The sequence below is a fragment of the Cydia fagiglandana genome, chromosome 6 (assembly GCF_963556715.1).
Source record: "Cydia fagiglandana chromosome 6, ilCydFagi1.1, whole genome shotgun sequence".
Classification (NCBI taxonomy): Eukaryota; Metazoa; Arthropoda; class Insecta; order Lepidoptera; family Tortricidae; genus Cydia; species Cydia fagiglandana.
Genome location: NC_085937.1, coordinates 1,830,684 through 1,857,733, shown reverse-complemented (window position 1 = coordinate 1,857,733; position 27,050 = coordinate 1,830,684). Strand labels below are relative to the sequence as shown.

General features: G+C 37.7%; 1 protein-coding gene across 11 annotated transcripts in view; it reads left to right on the top strand.

Annotated features, from left to right (window-relative positions):
• Nucleotides 1–27,050, top strand: part of LOC134664917 (disintegrin and metalloproteinase domain-containing protein 11) — a 733,539-nt gene that overhangs the window by 148,360 nt on the left and 558,129 nt on the right. The window contains exon 1 of one of the 11 annotated variants that reach the window (XM_063521636.1): nucleotides 9,836–10,067. The exons of the other annotated variants lie outside the window; for them this stretch is intronic. The gene's annotated coding sequence lies outside the window, so the exon portion shown is untranslated. Of the gene's footprint in view, nucleotides 1–9,835; nucleotides 10,068–27,050 lie in introns of those variants that run through there. 11 annotated transcript variants of the gene reach the window in all.

Here is a 27,050-nt window from a genome sequence, read left to right as displayed (position 1 = left end):
AGAATGCTTGTGCCAGATTTTGTTTTAAAATACCCCCTCGTACGCATGTCACACCTTTCTTGAACAATGCAGGTATGTTAAAAATGGCTGCTCGCCAAGAGCTTATGTTCGCTTGCCTGCTGTTCGACACAATTCAAACCAAGCAGCCGTCTTATCTCTATAAGAAACTCCTATGGTTTTCAAAAAGTAACATTCACCACCAAATGAGAGCGTCACGAGCGATAGTGTTACAGGTTCCTCAGCACCGGTCTGCCGCTTTTAAAGGGAGTTTTCGGTACCGCGCAACCAAATGTTGGAATAATATACCACCACCAATTCGTCAATTAAAGAGCAAAGCGACTTTCAAAATAAAACATCGACTTCAACTTCTTAACCAACAAAAGCAACAATTTTAAATAGCATATGCCTTAAGCTCACTCTTGCTCCCTTCTTTTTCTTTTTCTCCTTAAATTACTTTTTACTTAGCCAACCGCACTTTTTAATACTATAACGTTACCAAATGTCCAAAGATACACACACACACATACACTCACACAATAATGTACACATCACACACAAATTGCACAGTAGTTTTTTTTTTGTCTTATATTTCTCGTACCAATTAACTGTTTTTTAAATAAGCGTTGCATATTTGTATGTAAGGTACTGGCAGAATACCAGCGATGTGGCTTGCCGCATCACAATGCTGAGCCAGCTCCTTTTCTGTGCCACGACACATGGCTTCATAATTTTTTAGTGTAATAGTTAATAGTTTTTAGTAATTAAGTTGTTTTGCATGTTCTTGTCTTGTACTTTTTCAATGCCGTGTATGTTGTGGGTATGAATAAAGAAATTATCTATCTATCTATCTAGCATCTTCAAGTTTTTTGTAAAAGTTGTTTTGGGCACTGGCTCTTGTGGTAGCGACCATTTTCTTCGCCTTTTTCTTAAGGATGTTATATGTATCTCTGTCACAGTCCAACCCCGTGTTCTGCCAGACTTTAAATGCATGTTTTTTCTCTATAAGTGATTTCCTTACATTATCGTCCCACCATTTTGGGTCTTTATCTGTTTTTAGTAAGCCTTTCGATATTCCCAGATGGGTTTTAGCAGTAACGGTGCAGAAATTGTGAAAATTTTGCCAAATTGTGCTAGCGTTGTTAGGAGCCTCGCTTATATCGTTCTTTAGATATTCTATTATCTTACTGTTGACTATATCGCCTACGGGATTAGACAGTTCTTGCCATTTTATTCGTGGCTGGCTTTTTTGCACTTTTTGCTTAGCGAACCATTTCGGCAGAGTGAGGCAGGCTACCAAAATTCTGTGCTGCGTTGTAAGAGGTTCGCCAGGGATAACCTTACAGTCCTTTACGTATTTCAAAAAAGATCTATCGCAGAGGAAGTAGTCTATTTGGGAATGCTTTCCTCCACTCTTGTACGTGATCAAATGTTCTTCCCTTTTCTTGAAATACGTGTTTACTATGGGAAGATCGAACTGGGTCGCCAACTCCATTATGGTGGTGCCTTGGCTATTTACGGTCCCGTAGCCATAATTGCCGTGAATATTTGAATTTGGTGGTGCCTTATGGCCCACATGGCCATTTAGATCGCCAGCCACCAATCGTCCCTCCCCCTTGGGCAGAGATTGCAGGAGATCATCCAGGTCATCCCAAAACTCCTCCTTCTCGCTTGTATTACAGCCCATCTGTGGGGCATATACAGAAATGATGTTCCAAGCAGGGCCATTATCCAGGGCTAGTTTGATGCACATCAACCTGTCGCTGATTCTGTTTACGTTAATCAATCTCTGCTTAAGTGTACTGTCCAGGACAATGCCGATTCCGTTTCTCATGGTTGTCATTCCGTTGTATATAAGTTGGTAACCCCTACCAATGTCACGGGATTTACAGCCTTTCCACTTTAGTTCTTGGATGCAGCAAACATTGATATTTCTTCTTTGTAAGGTTTCCGCCAGTTCTTGGCTACGTCCGGTCAGGGAACCAATATTCCATGTAGCTATGCGCAGTTTATTTGCGCAGTGTCTGTCGTCGCTTACAGGGTACGCCTTAGCATTTCCATTCGCATTTGATAGCCTCTGACCGTCGCTTACGGGGGACGCCCTAACCTTTATAGCATTTAATTCTTGGTGTACTTTCATGGTATTTGGAGAGGTTTTTGTTTGGCTATGTGTTTTCCGGCCGGTTGCCACCTGACGCCTGGTTGGTGTAAATGGTGTTGGTGAATTTTTTGATTAATTCGGGCGAAAACTGGAAGGTTAAGTTAGGTATCATAAAATGTTCATGAAGAGAAATTGTAAGAGATGGTCATTACCAACAACTGTGGAAAATACTGTTTGGTTACTCTTTATTTAAAAATAGCAAAATCAAATTGCATGATTTCATTCGTTTTCTCCACTGTACACAGAATAAGTAATGATGTTACTATATATGTTCAGAATATTATTTGAATAAACTTAGGATAGGATACTTAGGATAGGAAATAAAATGTGTGTTTTTATATCTTTAAACCCAATTACTAAGTAGACTGCACATACATTAAAGTCACATTAAAATTCCATTTTGCGAAATAGAGATTACAACATTTAACTTTGCAAAAGTAGATAATTGAAATATTTTAAACGCAATAAAAATAGATTAGGTTAGATTCGAGCTACAATGACATTAGTTTGGGTTCAAGGCAAGGTTGCAGGGCCTCAACAAGGGAAAAAAGGGGGAGGGACTGTAATGTTGGCCTGGCTCAGTGAGCCAGAACTCACCCACTAATCCCTACTACTGCCGTAAGCAGGTAATGAATTCCCAATGTATTAAGTTTAGGTTTAATAAATTATAAATATATTTTATTAATAACATAATAATATACAAATATGTATAATCATAAAGTAATAAATAAGCCTACAGCTACAGCTATTAATAATGTCCGTAATCTGTATAATTCCAAAATACGGATCGCTCGGATGCGGATGCTGCTTACAAATCTCGTCTGTCAAGGTGTTTCGGCAGGAAAGGCCTTGGCAGACTTATAAATTCCTGAAATGAGGGTTCATACCTACCGACTAGAATTGGTTTCATGGTGGTATCAGATGGGTTAGTGTACGGTAACCGATGGTCATCTTGCTTATAATCTCGTCTGCCAAGGTGTTTCGGCAGGAAAAACCTTGGCAGACTTATATATTTCTAAAATGGGGGTTCATACCTACCGACTGGAATTGGTTTCATGGTGGTATCAGATGGGTTAGTGTAGGGTAACCGATGCCGACCTTGCTTACATAATCTCGTCTGCCACGGTGTTACGGCAGGAAAAGCCTTGGCAGACTTATATATTCCTGAAATGAGGGTTCATACCTACCGACTGGAATTGGTTTCATGGCGGTATCAGATGGGTTAGTGTACGGTAACCGATGGTCATCTTGCTTAAAATCTCGTCTGCCAAGGTGTTTCGGCAGGAAAAACCTTGGCAGACTTATATATTCCTAAAATGGGGGTTCGTACCTACTGACTGGAATTGGTTTCATGGTGGTATCAGATGGGTTAGTGTAGGGTAACCGATGCCGACCTTGCTTACATAATCTCGTCTGCCAAGGTGTTTCGGCAGGAATAGCCTTGGCAGACTTATATATTCCTGACATGAGGGTTCATACCTACCGACTGGAATTGGTTTCATGGTGGTATCAGATGGGTTAAATTAGGGGTCCCGTTGGCCACCTTTGAGAGCGTCTGCCAAGCACTTCCGGCTAAAAAAATACTGGCAGACTTCGCTTTTATGTGTCTACATGTAAATTTCTAACTGCTGCCATAATTATTATTTCGGTATCAGATGGGTTAAATCAGCCCCCTTTTTTCGCACCGGAAGTGGCCTTCTTTTTCGTACTTTCGGCAAGTTCCGCCGTGGCAGACTATCGAATTCGGACTTAGCATCACTTTTATGGTTTCCCATTGTGTATTTCATCGTGGTATCAAGTCGGTTAAAAAATTTGCGGCCGGCTCTTCTACTATTAATAGATTCCAAAAAATCAACGATGTCACAACTCTCCTCTGTCACAACTCACCTCGGTCTCCGCTACCCTCAACACAAGCCTCATAGAGCTTTGTGTGGGGGTAGGTCGATTTGTGTAAGATTGCCCCATATCATATCATATCAATAGTTGGCCCATTGACTTAGGTACGAGTAGTAGTCGAATTGTTTGACTGCGAAGCCAGAGTTCGTGGGTTTCATTGTTGCCAGAGGCACTATTATATCACTAATATTGACGTTTCTCTTAGGGTTCAGTCCGTTTATCTTTCATCGGACTTTAACCCTTGTTTTGAAAGCTAAAATTTACAGTATATATTGTATTATTTTGTAAATTTGTATAAATTTTGTATCAGGGCCGATTTTCATTTTGTTGTTGGTTTGAAAAACTTCTCATTTTGGTCAGAACAAAAAGTAAAAAAAAACCGGGCAAGTGCGAGTCGGACTCGCGCACGAAGGGTTCCGTACCATAATGCAAAAAAAAAACAAAAAAAAGCAAAAAGAAAACGGTCACCCATCCAAGTACTGACCCCTCCCGACGTTGCTTAACTTTGGTCAAAAATCACGTTTGTTGTATGGGAGCCCCATTTAAATCTTTATTTTATTCTGTTTTTAGTATTTGTTGTTATAGCGGCAACAGAAATACATCATCTGTGAAAATTTCAACTGTCTAGCTATCACGGTTCGTGAGATACAGCCTGGTGACAGACGGACGGACGGACGGACGGACAGCGAAGTCTTAGTAATAGGGTCCCGTTTTACCCTTTGGGTACGGAACCCTAAAAACGAAAATTGTCCCGAAAAAAATGTATATCATTTTCCGTTGAGTTACGAATATAGCATGTTTTCTTATATTGTACAGTATAGAGAACTAAATCTATCCACAACATATTTACGAAATCTACGAAAAAAAAATTGCCAAATAAAACCGGCTCATCAAATAAAATCGTAATTAGGCATACAAACAATAAAATTGTTTTCAACTGGTCGATACCAGGAGATCATAAAGCTATAACAATTAAAACAATTGGCATAACAGCTTCATGCATGAACGTGGGCGACTCCCACTGGCTCCCTCCTTCTTGATGCAGGGGTAGGGGGTAGAGGGAGACAACTCCGTGTTCCATGTTACACATCGTTTTACATCGCTGAATTGATTTAACGCGCACTTTTACGCCATTGTGGTGCTCTTTGAGCGTTTTTTGGATTTATTAACTCGATGTATGGAACGGCTCTTTTATGGGTATTGTTAATTTATTCGTTCGGTCGAGGATTATTGGCTTGTCAGCCCAATTCGAACTTTAAGACACGTCAGTTAATAGATCTAGAAGCGATATGGATTAGATATGTCAGTGTCAAATGTGACGTTTCGTCAAACAAATACGACACTGACATCTAATCCATATCGTTTCTAGATCTATTAATTGACGTATCTTAAAGTTCAAATCCGACAGTGTGTCTCTTTCATCATCATCATCATCATCATCATCATCATCATCATCATCAGTATTTAAGAGCCGGACCGGTGGAGTAATCGCCACTCTTCTTTTTGCTGGGCCAGCCTTTTAACTCCCTCGTACGACACGACAGAAACTTTTTCTTTTATTTGGCTGAGATATGTGAGCCTGGGCCTTCCTCTGCCTCTTTTCCCCTTAATCTTGCCCTCCAGGATCTCAGTCTCTTTCATCATGGAGCTGAAATTTTCGAAGGTTTAGTTTAAATTAGAGATGAATTATTGATATTTTTACAGCAGAAATGACATAAAATATACGATTTCTACAAGACTTTGCTCGCGAATCTAGGCTCTTAGCGTAAATGCATTAAATAAATAAATAAAAAGCCTTTATTAATTCTCTACATGTTACATAAAAAGTTTAAAAAATGTTTTAATAAGTTAAAATAATTATATATTATTATTTTGTAGAGACCCCTCCTCGGGTGAAGGCCTCCTCCAGATTCAGCCAGTTTTTCCTGTCCTTTGCTTTCTGTGACCAGTCTTGCCCGGCTGTAGCCACGATTTCGTCGAGCCATTTTTCTTTAGCCTTCCCTCTATTCCTTGTCCCCGACGGGCCCCGCCATAGGGTGGTTATTTTTGCCCATCTGTCTTTATGCATTCGTGCTGTGTGGCCACACCATTTCCACTTTAATTTTTGCGCAAATGATAATGAGAGATGAGCGTAAATGCATTACTTGTTTGATATTATTATCAATAGAATGTACGTTCAATTACCTTTACAATGATATATTTTTTTGTTTACATTAATATTATTTTTTCCAATTGTAAAGCAGAATATTTAAAGATTGTACACGATGAAACCCGGCCTTTATGAAAATTCCTAAGCCCTGCATTCGGAAACGATATGATTTTATTCAAATTTGATGTAATCAGTTCACTAAATTTTCATATAAGGCAATTTCAAAATAACGTATGTTTATTGCCAGTGTGAATCTAGCTTAATGTCCAATATACTCTCGTGTCTAATAACTTTGGTGCATTGATAATATTGAAACGTTGGTAATATATTTTGGACATTTACCTAACACTAGGAGTATAATGTTGCATATATTGCCACCAACCTAACACTAGGAGTAAATTGTTCCATATATTGCCACCAATACAGTATGTAATTACATGATGAACAGGTATTACGTAAAACAGGCACATAATTGCTACAACATACAGTTTGGAAACACGCTTTGAATAGCTAATTGAAATTTTATTGCACATAGCCGATTTAATGTTTGTGATGCAATATTGGAGTAATTTGGTTTGGAAGCGCGTAATTTGGTTGTTTTTAGGTTTTAAATAATGATCCACATTTTTTATTTGATACTGTCACAACAAGCAGCTGATTCGAACTTACTATTCCCCTTCATTTTATAATGTTAAAATATAAATTTTTTTTTATTTAATACCATGTCCGTGACAAACTAACATAGGCCCCGTCTGATGGCAGGGTCGGAGACGGTCGCAGCTAGGGACTGCGACTGAAAAAAGAGGGGACCCACAAAGGGGCATAGCGCTAGGACGGCACTGGAGGGTTCACTGGAGATCCCAGAGCCGGCGAAATGCGCCGAGGAGGACCACTGGGAGGTTTTTAGTCGGTGAAAACTACTCATGTATCATGGCTTCAGTTAAGTTTTATAACATGATAGTAGTAATGGTCTACTTTAAATTAACATACCAACCACAATATGATAATTTCAAAACTAAGTAAAATTAAAGTCCAAATTTTGGAGTAAAGGAGGCACTTTTTACGGTACCACTTCAACTTAGGGGTCATCCATTAATTACGTCACACCAATTTCTAGGTTTTTTGACCCCCCCCCCCCTTGTCACACTTGGTCACATTTGGCAAACCCCTCCACCCTAGTGTGACGTCACATTTTTTCTACGAAATCGCCAAATCGAATTAAGTAAGTACCTAAGTATTATTAATATTTTATCAAAATATTTTTGACGATATAAATATTAGTAATTTTATAACCCAAAACTGCTTAGGAAAGAAAATTAAACGATTAAAAACTATTTTCGTTTTAAAAACTTGTTATTTAAATGTACAGCGAACTAAATAATTTAAATAAATTTTCGGTTACTGATGAAGTTAAAGTGACGTCACAAAGTTTGTTGTTCCCCCCTCCCCCATGTTACAATATGTCACATTTTCTTGACCCCCTCCCTCCCCCTAAACGTGTGACGTAATTAATGGATGACCCCTTACCCAAGCTTACCTCTAGCGGCCCGATTCCAACTTTAAGACACGCCAATTAATAGATCTAGAAACGATATGGATTCGATATGTCAGTGTCAAATGTGACATTTCTTCAAACAAAAACGTCAGTTTTGACACTGACACATCTAATCCAAATCGTTTCTAGATAAATTGACGTATCTTAAAGTTGGGAATCGGGCAGTAGCTACATTCACAGTAGGTATTTACCTATATCAAAGCATAGCTGCTCGTAAGACCGCATACCTTTTTATACAGGTTTGATTTATCCAGCCTATACCGAAACGCAGGTAGCCGGTAAAAAGCATTATTTATGACGGTTCCACGTGCGACTGGGATAGGAATCTTTTTCCGCCTTTTTTATGTACAAATAGCAACACTCGTCCGTGGACCTTATTACAAAAGGCATAAGGTCCATCGATGTACAGTTAACGTTACGGGCGACGGTACCGCATTTTATTTCCTAAAAGGACATGATAATCATACACATTACTTATTTTGTCGTCGGTTGATGTGAATAATGTTTGTTTGAACTTACTTGTTTAGATGCTTTATTATTATTATTTATTTTTATTTATTTATTAACATAAAAGTATACAACTTATACAAATACAATGTCCCACAAAACAGTTTACACGGTTTGACTGTGGGATCGTTTGTTCGTTTGGTTTTGGGTTCGTTTATAGAAAATATTCGTCAGGTGAGAACCAAAACTCGCCAATTACCACTGTCACTAGTTCACCGGCATAGTGAACCGTACTAGTACACAAATAATTGTTGATTTTTAGGGTTCCGTACCCAAAGGGTGAAAACGGGGCCCTATTATTAAGACTCCACTGTCTGTATGTCTGTCAGGCTGTCACCAGGCTGTATCTCATGAACCGTGATAACTAGACAGTTGAAATTTTTGACATTGACATTATGTACATAGGACACAGATTACTACAATGTTTTTTAAACTTTAAACAATCGTGGTATAGGTATAATTATATTTAAAGCTGAATTTCCACAACTGAATAACGTTTTAATGTAATAAAACCTGATGTTAGTATGTTGAAATTTTCCACAAGTACGATTATTAATTAATATTCCCGGTACGATTTTGTGTTCGCCATATTACTTAAGCCGTCCACGTGACACACGTAACTACCGCTAACCGACAATAATTTTGGGGCCTGAAAGCTTAGAGCCTAAAATCAATTTTATATCCCTAAAATCTGCACCTTTATTTTTTTTAATAGTCTAGGATTAACACATTTTTTTTTGTATTTAATTAATAGGTTTTTTTAAAATATGAAAATAAATACCCTAAAACTAGTTCAAGCGATGTATGTAGTTTACCCAAAATTGTACATCATAGAGCATTCAACATACTTAACGCAATATGTATATAATAAATATATGTCATTCTGATATCAGTGTACGTTCGTATTGGCCGGAATGTTATGGAATGACAAACTGCTGATCAAGATAATTCGGATACGGAATACATAAAAACTTCAAAAAACAACCATTATTCTGTTTAAAAAAATATGAACACCATGTAAACAAACAACGAGAATATAGCTTGGAATTCCTAACTCCAACTTGCAGTATAAAGCGGGTCATGTTCACTGAATTTAAAATACAAAGTCGAATCTTAGCACCAGCGTGCACCGAGTGAAATTGAATCGCGCTCAACTTTTTTCACAAAATTCACTTATATCTTACTATATTGCGTCGCTTTGTGAAATCAACGTGTGTTGCGAATTTTATTTGTACTACACTTGTCCGTGAAAGTTTAAAAATATCAAATAGGTCTAGGCTCGCCCCGGGAAGGGTGGGGCCGCGCGCATGCGTACGACGCTTCCACTTGTGGGGGGGAAAAAATTCCCGGTATTTCTGTATTTTCATATGAAATCTATTACTAAATATTTTTTTTGAAGTCTTCAACTACAAATTTATAAAAGAAAACTTGTTAAATTAAATTAAGTATTTTGGGAGAATTTTTTTTACAAAAAAATCGACTATTGTTCGCTATAAAAATAAAAAAAATGTATTTTTAACATACTTGGGATCCCCACATAAAACTACTATGAACTACTATGGTTTTTGTATTTATTTTTTATAATAGTAGAAAATGGTAGAAATTTTCCCCGACTAGCAACACTCACCGCTCAAAGCAGTCGGCGGTTGGCCGCGGCGCGCGTGCCTGTGCGTCATGCCTCCCTTATGACGGACGAATCACTCGCGATGGATCGCTTCACAGTGAGTGCTTGAATCGGACATATAACTTTAGTGAGGATAATGATATATAATGTTCGATTTATGGTTTTATAGTGATCATCGGTGAGTAGTGAATTTTAATTTAGTTTTAGTTAAGTGCGCGGTAAGTACAATTAATATTTAACGAGAAAAAGTAATATTCTCTCCAGTGTGAAATAAAAACTTTCGTAATTTTACTTTTATAAAAAAATATAATTAAAAAAAATATTAAAAAACCAAAAAGGCAAGCGAGTTTCCGTCAAGCTAAGCTGAGAGTACTAGGACCGCAGAAAGCGTAGCAATTAACCTACGCTCTTTGCCGTAGCGGGTCTACGCGTTGCAATTAGTGCTACGCCAGCAGCAGGGTTACATAATTATGACCGTTTAGACGGCGCAAGAAAAATGGGACGCTGATTTAGGTGGGACTTAGTTTTAATTTTTAGTTTAGTTTTAATTACTTTTTAAGTTGGCAGTGATTAATGTTTTTTTACAGGTGTTTTAAATTTACGTTTTATGTAGGTTTCAGGATTATTCATTTTGAAAGTTGAATAAAATAGTAAATTTTATAAGTAGTTTGGTAAAAATAATATTATTGAAATAAAATAATGCTACATAAAAAAATAGTTTTTAAGGTATAAAGATTAATGTTTTTTTTACCTGTGTTCATAAATTTATGTGTCATGTTATTAATTTAGGAAATTGAATGAAATAGTTATATTGTGTATTAAGGTGAAAATTATTTTATTTAAATAAAATAATGCTACAAAAATAACATAATTATTTAAAAAGTACATTTTCGTGCGTGTTAAATATTTATAAACAGGTTAACATATAAAAAGGATAATATATTATCTTATTCGGAACCCTTAAATGAATTTAAAGAACACATGAGCTATTATATTCTCTCACATTTTATGTCAAATTATTATTATGCCTTTCCAAGTTTTAGTTTTAACAATCATTGAAAAAAGTCAAGCATAAATTATGTAATCGGACACATATTTTATTGAAAAAAAAACTAAATTGTTTGTTCCACGATATTCATCCTTAAATCAAAAACATGAAAAAAGAAACCTCAACAAAACCTCATTATTCAACAAAACAATCCCGGACTAATCTCCGTAGCGATTAGTGCTACGAGCGTAGCACCCTCTACGGCGTAGCACGGTAATCGCTACGAGCCTTAATTACATACGATTTTATAGCGCTTCTAAATGTCACTAACGATTACGTTAGCCGCTGTTAGTTTTAGTTGGATGACGTTACACTTGAGGACAAAGAAATCTATCTGTTAAAAAATTTAAATTACTTTAACTTTTGTTTTAGTTCCATATTTATTAAAAAGGGTATTTTAATTCTCATGAATAGAAATACCGTTCACGATATATTTAAAAGGATTACTTACTTTTACACATTAATTATTAACATGCCTTTAAATTATTATGCCTTTGATTCAGATTACATTAATTAGTTTAAAGCGGTTAAACTGTTAACCTAGTGTCAAATTGTATGGCTAACCATGGCAACTCCTGGTTTAACCGGTTAACCCCGGGTTAGTGGAATGGTGCAAGTGGACCTTAGAAATCTTAATAAATATTTTTTCTATAAAACTAACCTGCATCATAGATATAATAAAATGTAATAACAAATTATAAATCTTCGTCTTATCTATCCCTAGTTTCTTGACTGCTCTTTATCAGTAGAAAAAATCAAGCCGAAAAGCGGACCGTAATAAAAATCGGGATATTACTCACAAGAAATATTTATTATCCGTATACATAATTCCTAATCACAGCACGAACTTAATAATAAAGATAGAAAACTATAACAACAGGTAACTAGTTCATAGTCTTTGATTGAAACATGAAGTATAATAACTTAATAACTAACAATTACAAGTAATTGAAGTAAAATTACAAGTAAATTACGAACACGGTAATTTGTAGTGTAATAAAGTGAACAATAAGATAATGAATACTATTCTACATTCAGAACGAGAACGGTAACGCCTTGAACGCTTAACAATCTGCCGTATTCGAACTTCAAGATATTCACAAGAGACGACACGTACTAGATCCATTCTAGATACGTTATAATTTAGATATCAACTAGTTCTCTTTTGCAGCGCAATTCGGGCAACCAATGTCACTTTTACGTTAGATAGAGTAAGATATCTATTAGATGTGAATTGGATCTCTAAGTCATATCCTGTGGAAAACGTTCAAGAGTATCTCCAAAATCGCGCAAATGTCAAATTTGACAGGTTAGATCTTAAATATATCGATCGTATCTTGGTGATGTCTTAAAGATATCTAATAGATGTCTATTTCAAAATCCGAATCGGGCCCAATGCCGTTAGCATCAGCAGTTAAACGCTCACGAGCGCTAAATATCTCCCAGATTACCGTGTGTACTATAATATATGGCTCTTACAATGGGTATTGTTCAATTTATTGCACTACGAATTATCTGGTTCGTTAGTGCAATAAATTATTCTGTTGAGGTACAGTAAAAATGCTCTAAAACCACCCTAAAGGTTAGCCAACTAACTCTGAATTATCCGCTGCTACAGTACACTTTAACCCTGTATAAACGTTTAACTCTGAGTTAGTTGGCAAACCCTGGAACGTGCAAGTGGCCTTATGACTACTTACATTTCTGGCTTTAGTAACATAAATAAAAAAGGAAACTATTTTTTTTTCAATAAATAGAATAAATTAACAAACAACCAGCCAATATGGCTTACGCGTAGTTAGTTATGCCCGTAGGCGCCGTTAAAATTTTTGATTAAAATATAGCGAACAATACCTAAATTGTAGCAAATTCTATTGTATAGGTAGTTATTCCGTGAAAAAATAACACAGAGCATAATAATTTAAAAAATAAAATATTTTTGACAAATTAAAAATTGAATTCTTGTTAATCATTTACTTCTTTTTCACAAAAAGTGACACGCCCTTAAAAAGGTCACTCAAAAAATGTACGGTGCTACTTTTATTTTGTATTAGGCGTTACAATAAAATGGTTAGATTTCGATAGCCTAAATTCATAAAAGTTGTAGATGAATTATACAATTTGAGTAGGATTTATGTTATGTTTTTCCTATTTTTATTTTTCGGCCGTTTGATTACCTACTTGCTGAAATGCTCTCTCCTGACCGATTTCGGCTACAGCGACAGCGTGCTCTGGAGTAGGCAATTTTTAGGGTTCCGTACCCAAAGGGTAAAACGGGACCCTATTACTAAGACTTCGCTGTCCGTCCGTTTTTTTTTTGCTTTTTTTTGTTTTTTGTTTTTGTGCATTATGGTACGGAAACCATCGTGCGCGAGTCCGACTCGCACTTGCCCGGTTTTTAACTCGTGTTACTCGTAGAGTGTAGCTGATCCACTCTCTGGTGCGCCCTTAGGTGGCTCAAATATAATTATGCTTTGCCATAAAAACAACATGTATTATTAGGTCGGTACTCAGCATTAGTATATTAATACTGTTGAATACATTTCTCGTCTTTTAAACCTATTCTGCTTCGAACATTATCCTTTGAAAAGCTTAATTATTCTCCATATTATATTAAATTGATTATTTCATAATCAATTACGCGAGCGAGTAATCCAATAACCGATGTGACGCACTCGTCTCGTCTAAGTCACTGTGAGATGGAAACAGTGCGATGGTATCAAAAATATTATATGAGTAGTGTATTTATTTATTTATTTAATCTTTATTGCGCAAAAGAAAAATCTTATACCTAGTACAAAAGGCAAGTAAAAAAAAAAGGCAAAAGGGAAGTAGTGTACATCGTGAAATGTGCCTTCCTTTTTTCCAAAAATGCTTTTAAAATCAACACTTTTGTAAATTAAAAAAAATTATTAAAAAAGAGTTTGTTATTACGTATTTGAGATCATATTCTTTCCTCCTTTTACCCGCATATTTATGAAGCATTCCACGAAATTGTCTACCGTTGTCCCGTACAAACGCAAAGTTTCAGAAGATTTACAGATATGTGTTTTTTCCACCACGATGATTGTAAAAAGTGCTCAGTGAAATAACGATGATTATTTTGGTTCGTGAAATAAGGTTACTACAACCTACTTGTTATACGATGCAGTTTTGTTTCTTTTTAAAAATGAAGGAACGTCTCCTTTAAGTAAAATGAGGCAACTTAAGGATTTAAGGTAGTTTCTCTCCAGGGCCCGACTTATCTTTCTACACTGTATATGTACAGATAAAAAATATTCAATACATTGACAATGCACTTAATATACTGCCCAAGAAACAAACCTATAAAAAACATCAATAAAAAAGCAATCTGCAATTGCCAACAAATCTGTGCCCACACTAGATGCCCACAAAACCTAAGCCGTGCCAAATAAATCACATCCCATACTGTTCGTCGTTTTCATAACGATCTCGCGACGTAATAAAAGATGAAGGGCCGCTAATACGGCCGCTCGTAAATTGTCAACGTGGAGTGTACGGGTGTGGCTATACGGCCTGATTCGAGCTTTAAAATACATCATAAATTTGCTAAAGATACGACACGGATCGGACATGTCAGTGTCAAAACTGATGTTTCTTCAAACAAAAATGTAACTTTTGAAACTGACATATCCGATCCATATCGTATCTTTAATAGATTGTTGACATATCTTAAAGTTCGAATCAGGCGAATAGGCGGCTTATTACATTTGGACCGATTCTTATTTAGTTTTTTCGTCTTCATTCGATTTTTTTGGCCATATATATGTTGATTTCCGTATTCTGTACAATTTGAGCGTAATTTTACTGTATTATGTCTAACAAAAAAATCCTTTGTATTACAAAAGCGTAATTGTGGTATTTTCGAAACTCAAACGCAGTAACGAAGTGTTGAGATTTACCTTACTGAAAAGTTAACCATTTATGAAAATAATCATTAGTAACCAAATAAAACACCGGACTGAAAAATTTTTAAACAAAAAGTTTGAATTTGTGAGTAGGTTGCTCGTATGAATCGTAAATATAATTTAATAAAACCAAATATTATTTATACATTTGTACGTAAACGTACTCGTTGAATAAATAAACATAAAGGGTTTATAAATAATAATATTATCTCGAGTTGATAACTTATTCCATGAAAATAATTTTAAGCGCTATTATTCCGACTACGATTATATTTAATTAAAAGTACGTAATATATTCTAGATATTTATGTGATTTATTTTAATTCTATATGTAACGAACAATCAAAAGTGGTCTAAGAATTCAACCCCTTTTTATAGCATTGTAAGTACTTCGAAAATATCACAAATAATATTTTCAATTATGGGGTCGTATGTAGACTTGATCCAATATCTGCCCGATGGAGCCCTGAAGGTTTTACGACTCCTTTTATTGCGGTACCTTATGTTTTTATCTCTTATTGTTATTAAAAAGTTTGCGAGATCTAGTGGACTGAATCGTTTCGGTAGTCGCTTGCGTCGTATAAGATTTGACAAATTATTTACTGTTTTTTTTTTACATAATAATAAATTTAAGATTTAATGCTTACGGTGCAGTTTTATTTACCAATAACTTACCTACATATCGTTGATTGCGTTTATTACTCGACTCTAGGAAAAGTAAACATTTTTGCAGTCTATGTATGTTAGTATATTTGGGCATGCCATTTTCGTCAGTAGAAAAAGGCAATAATAAAAATATAAGCGCTAAGAATTTTCCTCTCATAGAAAATTTGAATTTCGTTGAAAAAGGTTTGCCAGTATCATCATCATCATCATCATTTCAGTCTATATACGTCCCACTGCTGAGCACAGGCCTCCTCTCATACGCGAGAGGGCTTGGGCTATAGGTCCCCACGCTAGCCCAATGCGGATTGGGGACTTCACATACACCTTTGAATTTCTTCGCAGATGTATGCAGGTTTCCTCACGATGTTTTCCTTCACCGAAAAGCTAGTGGTAAATATCAAATGATATTTCGTACATAAGTTCCGAAAAACTCATTGGTACGAGCCAGGATTTGAACCCGCGACCTCCGGATTGAAAGTCAGATGTCATATCCACTCGGCCACCACTGCTTATCTGTTTGCCAGTATACGTATAGTTATCTATAAATTTTCTGTATTGGTTTAAGTTTCTCAAACGTTTTTCTTGTAACCGTGTAAAATGTGAACTAGGTATTTAAATAGGTTCGATGATTTGACATTTTGATTATATTATATTCACAAGTAGATAACTTGCGGCGGCAATCAACGCTTAATAAACGTCATGACAATGTCACGTTTGACGTGCAACACGCTACACCCTTTATCGATCACAGTTTGGGGCTCACCGAGTGATAATCGTATAATAAATGCCGATCAAAACTTAAATATCTAATGAAATGATAACGTATATTTTGTTATATAGATTGAAACGGAGTGATTATTATTGGGGGGGGGGGGGGGGGGGATATTGCGATCGAAAATCGTGAAAGTTTAAATCAGTGTGAAACGGAGTGTACAGTCGACGTCAAAGATATGTTTACATTTATCGCCTTATTACAAAGGCATAAGGTGCAAACCTGTAAACATATCTTTGACGTCGACTGTACGTTGTAATGCACATAGGGCCTTACAAGATAGAGATACTAACAGCGACACTCAACATCTGTGTCTTATATTATGCAACAAAGTCTATAAATTATTAGTCCATAACGCGTATTCTGATTGTATTAACAGGTTATGAATTTGATCCGGATTTGTTATATATTAATATGACCAATCAGCGTCAAAAGCGATGTTTCTAGTTGAAGAAGTGTCCCCTTTGAGACTGACAGAACCTGTTCGACCTGGACCCTCAACAAATTCATAACCAGTTATGACAAACAGAATAGGCCTCCGTGTGGAAAACTATACTTCTGTATACGCATTAATGGGCCTACACTATCTAAATGATTTACTGCAAATGAGATCGAGTACCGTCATTAGATGCCTGAACCTGGTTATCGCGTGTACGCAATGTGTACGTATATCGTGGTACCGGTACCTTTGTAAGTGTAATGGCACATTTGTTTTGTCCTCAGTTTTTTATTAGGTGATTTCTTATAGTTTATAGGAAGGCGGTGATATTTTTATTAGCTTTCTTGTAATTTAGTTGAAGGTGATTTGGTTTATAGATTGTTTATATTATTCTTTTGAGCTTCTTATGTTTGTATTAATAGATACTACAATGTCTTTCAGTCACAGTAATATTCCCAATGTCCAAAAAATAAAACGAAGTAATCAGTTGTAAACAAAAAAATATATAATACGCATTTTATGAATGATTTTCAATCATAAAGTAGTATAAAGCATACTAAAATTGTACCTATATACAACATAAATTTTAATACACAGACACGGCTGGCTATCGATGATGGCTGGGTCGATGCTATAAAGCGACAGGAGAAACGTCACTAACATGTGTCATACACGCGACTCCCGCAAGGCATGCCGGTGCATTATATGCTCGAGGGTAGTGCTTTAAAACGCCGCCTGACGGCCTGGCTTGGGTTATCCGCAGATGGTCTAGAACGCAAAATGACTAGTATGTTGTTTTGCCTAAATCGAACGCAAAATGCCCGAATTATTTTTTCCGTTTTATCTTAACTTTATAGCGATGTCGACGGAGCTCCGCTTCCGCGGGGCTCCTATTCTTTGCTGGCCTTCGGCCATTTGAAGATACCTAACGAACCTAACGCGTTGCGTTAAAATTGCGTTATATTAAGTAACTACACACTATAACTACATAAATATGTGCGCATCTATTTACTTTCGAATGTTTATTTGCGCTAAATGTATAATAAATTGTTTTAAACAGAAATCACGCAAAAAACGTTACTTTGGTATTGCACTGATAACGTTTTTTTGGACAGCGAACCACTTTAAATTGGTATAGGTAGTAGGTATCTTGAGCTGTTCGTAATTGACATTTGATTAGTAATTTATATTGAGCTCCATTGTTATATTATTTGAATTTTGTTACTTATTATGATTAATATGATTTGCACGCTTGCCTGCTTGGCAAGATACACAGTACATTTATAAATAATATAAAGTAACATCCAATTACTGTATCTGAGTAAATAAATATTTCTGATTTCACTTCGTTCTGTATTAATGTAGATATTATTAAGAATGGCGGCTGACTTTCTACGGTTCCACCTTCAACCGAAGTAATTTATTTCGTTTAAGAAGCTGTGTATGATCGTGAAACCTTTCAATTGTAATAGAATATGACATATTATTACAACCAGATACTTTGCAACATACCTAGGGGGAATCCGGGAGACATGCCAAGGTGGGAGACTTGAACCATTATGTGAAGATAAGTGTCATAATCAAAATATTATTTTTTAGCATGCGTGTGTCATACAATAAATAATTTTTTGATTCTCTCACTGGGGCAAGTCTTCCGGATTTCCCCTACTTATTAAATATTATTGAAAAAGCCTGGAATATCATCAAACTGGAATCGTCTTCTTTTTTCAAAGCCGGTAAAAATATTTATTCAAATACCAACTTTAAACATTCTTCATAGAAGGGGTTTGTGAAAAACTCCCATCCCAATACTCACATAAGGTCAATTTGGCTAATTCCGTCATAGGGACTATTCCGTCTACGAGAGTACATTTTTTGGAGCATTCCACGGGTTCTCCCGTACAAACGCATTTTATATCCTGTGTTGCGACTTTTTTTCGGCATTTAAAACAGACGATTAATTTTCTGTCATATTTTTGACCATTTGTCATAGAAAAAGAAACTCTCATACCTGCAAATCTTCAGAAAATTCGCGTTTGTACGGGACAAACGGTAGACAATTTCATGGAATGCTCCTTTTTGATTTTTAATCGTAGGAAAAAACCATTTGCTTTTGATTGCTGAAACTAAAAGCAATCGCTTCTTTGTTGACGAAATTATCAATATTTTTTCGTTGTTCGAGAATAACGCTTTTGGACGGAATAGAATATGACGGAATGAATCACATTGACCTTACATCACACTAACCTTAGACCTTGTTTCACAAAGGGCATAGTATTCCAATCGTATTCTACGTGCTGGTGATTTTTATCAAAACAAATAGTTTAAGGCGTGGATAACCTAAGTGTAAATCCCTAAACCTATATGAACATACATTGAACTCGTCGCCCGCGCGCATATAAAAAAAAGTGTTTATAATTAAATACTTTGAGCAGATTTTACCAATATTTTATATAACACGCTGTGAAAATAACATTTCTACTTTAAAAAAAATCACAATGCTTGTTCGAACACTTTTCACATACCTACATGTAGTAATAACTGATAACGTATAAAAAAATTTGAAACCGATAAAAAAGTACAAGCATACATAAGTAAAAAAAAAAATAATAATACGTGTATCCCTTGCCTTTAGATTAAATTGTCTTAAAGGGCCTCGGCGCTGTTGGCTTCGGCCCCACGTACGCCTCCCAAAGATCCAGGACCCCATGGTCCCGAGATATGGAAAAGACATACAAATAATAATAGTTTTATAATTTTAGGTTAATTTTATTCTAAGTTTGTTTTTAATTATGTTTATGGTTTTATAAAGTAAAAAATACTTTTATCGCAATTATTGGTCAATTCCAAAATATATAATAAAATTGAAAAGTATGGAAATTGCTTGGATTATGATATTATATAGATTTCAGTGCTCTGAACAAAAATCTTTACGAGTGCTACCACTGTTTCCGAGTCGCTTTCGAAGTTTCAAAACAAAATCCCAGGACATTTAACTGAAACCACATTTTCCAGAGTTTGGGTCCGGGGTCCAGAAATCTCAAGGTCTCAGTTACATTGGTCCACATCGCCTTCGCTAGGTAAGCCGCAATCATGGCGGTCAACGAATCACCTGACACGCCCTTTGTTCCTAGGATCTCGGTTCTTAACGTGCGGTGATTGAGATTGTCATTGACATGACGTGTTCACATGTGAGGGCTGTGAGACAGGCGTGTTTGTAAGGGAAATTATGGGGTTTATTTTGGGTAGTTATGTGTACAGTCACCTGCAATAATATGTTACTCTTCGAAGGCCGCAAAAATATGTGACACGCTCTTACCGCTCTATAAATAAGATCGTGTCAGATATTTTTGCGGCCTTCGTTGTGTAACATATTATTGCAGGTGACTGTACATATTAGATATTAGTAAGTAGGTACTTTGGTAGATCATAATTTTGTACTTGTAACCGAATACTTTTGATATCCCTACTTCTTGCACTCTCACGCTATTGCATGAAATATGTTGCGTGTGTGACTTAAATATGTAATTTAAACCGTAAAACTAGTTTAACCCTTTACCAGGCGAAGGGATATATATTTCCCACATACGGCACTTCAAACATGTGTTCTATTTTTGATGAGTATCGGCGCGATTCGAACTTTAAGATATCGCGCCGTTAGACATTCACTAGATATGAAATAGTAAAGATATGTGACGTTCTACTGCAAAAGGTACCTTATGGCAGCTGGCGGTTACGCTTATTGTTAACGCCGCTCCAATATTCAGTCGGGGTAATGGTACCTTTCGCCGTGGAACGTCACATATCTTTACTATATCTTATCTAGTGCATCTCTAATTCATTTCCCGAATCGCGTCGTAGGTAAGTCTGACATTTGATTGTCAATTATGAAATGTCAGCCTGGATTAAAATTATTTCACTCTTTCCCGACACAGCATCAAAACAGCTCTTAAGAGTCTTACGAACCCGCCGCCAAAAAGCCGCTCTCTTTGGCATGAACATTTATATACCAATTTATAAATATCGGGTATTAGTTACTGTTATACTGTTGCAAAAAATTGAAACTAGAGCGACGTAAAGTTTGGTAAGGACTGTATCGTTTATTATAAATACAACTTTACTTAGCCGTTTTTTCTGGTATTATGTTTTTATTCAAAAATTACACATATAGTTTAATTAGTGCTTTAATAATAAGTAACATTTCGTCCTGGGAGATCACGTAAAGCATATGGTTTGGACAATATTTACCCAATCCTCCCGAGTAACTACAACGATTTCGGACAAATACTACAAGAAAATTTACGGTTTGCGAACAAGATAAGTATTACACAAAAAAAATCGTACTATGTAAACAGCAATTACATATGATTCGTAAAGCGAAACATCTGGGCATAGTCTAATCATTTCTTTTAGTTGGAAAAAAAGTTTTGGATCTGTGCTTGGTGGCCTTTTTGAAAATATGGCATGTTACTTACGACAACCCCGACTTTGGTATACAATATAACCATCATGGAGCGTTTCTATCGACCTGTTCTAGCCATGGTTCAACGCCATGAATGTCCGTTAGGCTTTGGATTTCGGTAGATTCTTTTAGCTGTTTCCGTCATTTCCCTGGCGTCAGAAATTGACGGGAATCCAAAATGTTGCATAAAAAGTCGTTTTCATGTAAAGATAAAATACACCACATTTATTCTGTGGATGTTCAATTGAGCAATCATGAAAAGGACACTTAGATGGCATATTTTGGCAGCATATTAACCTTTTGTTTCTTTAAATCGTACTAAGGAATCGGTGAAATAGTCTCAAATTAAGCTCGATAGGCTTGTCCGAATTACATTTCGGCCGCTGCTTAGACTTGGACAAAGCAGGCGGCTTAGCGGCAGTGGCAGCGTAGGAACGTTTTGGGGTCAACGTACTCTCGCGTGACGTGCGCGTCTCCGGTGACGTAGACGGGCGGGCGGCGGGGCGCGGGTCGGCGGTCGCCTGCTCAGCAATCGCCGACGCATCCAAATTCGCGGACTCAAAACCGCCGATGGACGCATTCCGCGCAACGTGACACACGGCTATGCTAGAGTTATCTGACCTACATTCTGAACTAGCACTACGTATTAACGCTAATTCAGAACGTAATTCACTGATGGTATTGTTCGATACCTCCAACTTATGTTATGACTTAGATATCCAAGTCACATCTAGTCGATATCCAATATAGATCTAGTTGATCTCTAAATCGTCTCTAGAACTTGTGATTATCTCGAAATCCGAATAGGCCTGTAAGTTGCGGCTGCGACCGACAGCGCGAGCTTTACGAGCAAAATAAAGCGACGAACAAGATGGCTCTTTGATCTCGTCAAAATTGCAGAGACTTTAGGATGAGGGCCAGGTACGGCAGGGCGATGTGGGGATCTTAGGTGTCAATCAGTAGATTTTTCGGCTTAAATAATGTTCAACTTTGGTAGAAAAGCTTCCCTAGAAAATAGCCAACCTTTAAAAATGTAACACGCGCTGTTTACAAGCCCCTATGAGGCATTTTTCGTGTCGCGCGTTACCGAAACTGTTATGTCACAGTAAGTAGCCCCGTTTCGGACACTTTGGATCCAGTCCAAGTGTCATTCCATCCAGCCAATTTGATTTGAACTCCCGCACCTTTTCCGCCACCTACGAAACCGAACGGTCTGATAAAGTCAAGTCGATGTGTGGGTCTAGTTATGGTGGTGGAGGGGGCACTTAAGACTAAGTGGGAGTGGGATGGCGTGACATATTGTATGTTTCCGTAATCGTAAATACAGTGCTAACTGTTGACATGCTGGGAATATGTTATTTGTCCTATATGCTGGGAGCTAGGACGGACGGATATCGACAAAGCGTTTGTTGTTATAAAAACAAAAAGGAATACCTACCTTTGGTATAATTTATTAGCAAAAACTGTGGGATTTAAATATTCATTTTAAAACAAGTTTTCGCCACGAATTCACATACCGTTTAATCACTTATCCACGCAACTATAGTTCTAAAGCTCCTATCTATGTTCCTAAATTAACTTGTACAGTCACCTGCAATAATATGTTACTCTTCGACGGCCGCAAAATTATGTGACACGCTCTTATGGCTCTACAAATAAGACGGTGACAGATATTTTTGCGGCCTATGTTGTGTAACATATTATTGCAGGTGACTGTACATCTTTATTTAGGTGGGACTATTTTTTCAATATAGTAGTTCTATGGCTAAATATTTTTACAAATGGAAATGTTACTTTAATATAAGTACGTCTTGAAGTTGTGGACCATACGGCTCGATTCGGGAAATGAATTAGAGACTCACTATGTGACGTTCCACTGTAAAAGGTACTTTATGGTGACTGGCTCCGCGATTCGGGAAATTAATTAGAGATTCACTAGATATGAAATAGTGAAGATATGTGACGTTTTTTTTTTTTTTTTTATTATGAATGGGCTTACTCATGGCCACAGACTAGCCGAGGCGTAGACGTGGCCTACGATGGAGCGAGCTCGCCCAGAAGGTGCCTGTTCACTCTTGATTTGAAGGTTGCCGGGTTATAAGAACACGGAAATATAGACGCCGGCAAGGAATTCCATTCCTTGGCAGTGCGCATAAGGAAAGTAGAAGCAAAGCGCTTCGTGCGAATTGGTGGAATATCTACCAAGTAAGGATGGAAACCGGCCGTGCGTCTAAAAGTCCGATGGTAGAATGGGGACGGTGGAATAAGCTCGTGTAGCTCTTGGGCACACTCCCCGAAGTGCAACCTGTAGAATACCGACAGGCTGGCGACTTTCCGCCGATGGGCCAAAGACTGAAGCTCAGCCGTTAGCTTCTTGTCGCCAATCATCCTCCTGGCTCTGCGCTCCACTGAGTCCAAAGCGGCGAGTTGGTATTTAGCTGAGCCATCCCACAGGTGGCTGCAATACTCCATACACGACCGGACTTGAGCTTTGTAAAGTGTTAGAAGCTGTCCAGGTGTGAAGTATCGCTTCACCTTATTTAGGACGCCCAGCTTTCTGGCCGCAGTTTGTGCTTTAGACTCAATGAAGCTGCCGAAGCTGAGGACTGAACTCAGCTCCATGCCGAGGAGTTCCAGGCTGTCGGCAATAGGTACAGATGCACCCCGGAAAGAAGGAGTCAGGTCGAATGGACTCCGTTTTGCGGAAAATAGACACGTCTGCGTTTTGGAGGCATTGAACGTGACCAGATTGTCATCACCCCACTGGGAAACGAGACTAAGGGTCAAGTTCATTCGCTCAACCATGGCCTCTCTCTGTGAACGTATATCCTCCCTGCTGTCCCCTGCACTAGCCAAATATCTCTCAACAACCGTACTGTCATCTGCATAACCTACAATGCTGGGTTGCAGCATGTCGTTAATGTGGAGCAGGAAAAGGGTTGCGGAGAGAACAGACCCCTGAGGAACACCGGCGTCAATGGCCATGAGGTCTGAAGAGCAGCCATCAATAACTACTCTGATCGACCGTTCACTCAAGAAATCAGATAGCCAGCTACAAAAGTCAGCAGGGATGCCGTATGCAGGAAGCTTGCTAAGGAGACTTGCGTGCCAAACCCTGTCAAAGGCCTTCGAGATGTCCAGTGAAACAGCAAGCGCTTCACCGTTCCTCTCGATGGCCTCGCCGCAGCAGTGCGTGACATACGCTAAAAGATCCCCAGTAGACCGACCTCGGCGAAAGCCATATTGACGGTCACTGAGCAGATCATTTGCTTCGAGGTATGCCAGCAGCTTGCCGTTAAGTACCCTTTCCATGACTTTACAGAGCATGGAGGTAATGGCGATTGGTCGGTAATTGCAGGGATCAGCACGACTACCCTTCTTAGGTACTGGCTGCACGTTTGCAAGCTTCCAGGATTTCGGCACCGTTCTTGTTTGGAGAGAGAGGCGGTACAGGCGTGTCAGTACAGAAGACAACTCAGGCGCACACTGCTTTAGTACACGTGCAGGTATACCGTCTGGTCCACTGGCCTTATTCACGTCAAGATTCTGCAGAGCTCGGCGGCGGAGCTCGACGTTCCACGGAAAAAGGTACGGAATAGCGGCTGGCGCTTACGTCGCATAGCGCCGCAATAATATTGGAGCGGCGTTAATAATAGCGTAAGCGCCAACTGCCATAAGGTACCTTTACCCGTGGAACGTCACATTATCTTTACTATATCGTATCTAGTTAATCTCTAATTCATTTCCCGAATCGCGCCGATAGTTGTAGTTTGTATTTAGTTAATATAGTATATAAGTAGTTTTAAGAATTGTATTGTAAGTTCGCAAAGGGCAGCTGTTGATACCATTTATTTGTAAAGATCATCTATAAGTTTACCTACACAGTGGACAATAAAAACTTTCTTATTCTTACTGGACTAACATGGCCTGATTCGAATTTTTAAGATACGTCAAAAATTTGCTAATGACACTGATTTATCCGATCTATGTCGTATCTTTAGCAAATGTTTGACGTCTCTTAAAGTTCGAATCAGGCCGATAGTTGGGTTGGTTGACGATATTTAATATCGAGCTGGCTTTAATATAAAGAGAGCATACCTATAGCCATAGGTAGTGGATTATACGAAATATATAATCGTAAAGGGCCCGGATATATTCGCTGGTGCCCTAACACTTTTTTTAGTAAGAAACGGCAATAAAAAGACAACATTTACATAACTTAAACTTTCTGTTATCTTCTTTCTTTATTCATACCCACATTTACCAAGATTCTCAACTATTCCTTATAAATGCATTTTTAGCAACAAAACTCACCACAATCCCGCAAAATTTAATCTAGACGACGCCAAACACCGTCTTACGTACAAAGGGAATATTTAAATTCAAATCCATTCCGCTTATAACCAGATCTTACCGGATGAATAGCAAACCGTATCTACATGGAAATACAAAGTCTATTATTTCTTACACAAAGGGCCGCTTTGATACAATAGAAAAAAACTTGTTTACGTTTAAGAGCGCATTGCGAATGATGGGAGGGAGCTGCAATCGTGGGATGAGGCTACAGCGGGTGTATTCAGTTTGTGCTTTGACAGCATTTCATAGATTGTACAGTCACCTGCAATAATATGTTACTCTTCGAAGGCAGCAAAAATATGTGACACGCTCTTTTGGCTCTACACATAAGACCGTGTCAGATATTTTTGCGGCCTTCGTTGTGTAACATATTATTGCAGGTGACTGTACAGTACGATGGGCTATGACTACGAGTAGGAATTTTGCTTTTTAAAGGGCCCACTGATTAACAGTCCAGTTTTTTTGTGCAATGAATCATCAAGTACTCTAACAAAGGCTGCGATGCGTCGCGGCTTGTTCGATGTGAACTTCATAGTCTGTGCGAAAAGAGAAGAGTCCTAGAATGTATGGGCTCTCTTACGTTCCACTCTTCTCTTTCCGCACAGATTCTAAAGGGGTCCACTGATCAACAGTCCGCCGGACGGTATCGGCCTGTCAGTTTGAACAAATATTTGACAGTTCCGAACAACTGACAGGCCGATACCGTCCGGCGGACATCGAACAAGCCGCGACGCATCGCAGCATTTGTTAGAGTACTTGATGATTCATTGCACAAAAAAATATATTAATATGATACATGCCTACATGAGAGTGGCTGAAAGGAGCTGGTGGCATTAGGAGCGAAGTTCTAGTCAGGATAAACTGAAAATCAAACTAAAGTGAAACCTCGATAACACGAATCTGACTGGAAACACTAAAAAATTCGTGTGAATGAGTTTTCGTGTTACAGAGGGTATGGACTTAGAGAGGATATGTATATAGGTTTTAAATGTTCCAATTTGTGCTTTAATTAGATCTTCAAATCGTATGTTTTTACTTTAAGGTGGTTCGCTTTTCATACAAAATTCAATCAAATCTCATTAAGTAACTACACAGTATTAGTACACAAATATTTCCGCATTTATCTTCTTTCGAATATTCGTTTGCGCGAAATTAACAGGAAAACAATGTTTCATACAGAAATCATGCAAAAATCATAGTTAACTTTTCATCAATTTTACGTATGTGTGTGTCACAAATGTCGTGTACAGATACATTTGCGACGTTGCCATACCATTTCCGACGTTGCCGGGCTGACCACGGCTCGAATTTGGAGTGCCGTCATGTTTAGTGCAATTTTGTTGACACTGATATTTGACAGGTAGTTAATTGACCTAAGCGAGAAGTTCGTCAGCTTAGCTAAGAACTATCATGGCGTGTTATGCAAACAGTCGCTTTTTTGCTTGCAAACGGAAGATTCCCGGTTCGATCCCCAGTCATTGTATGCTGG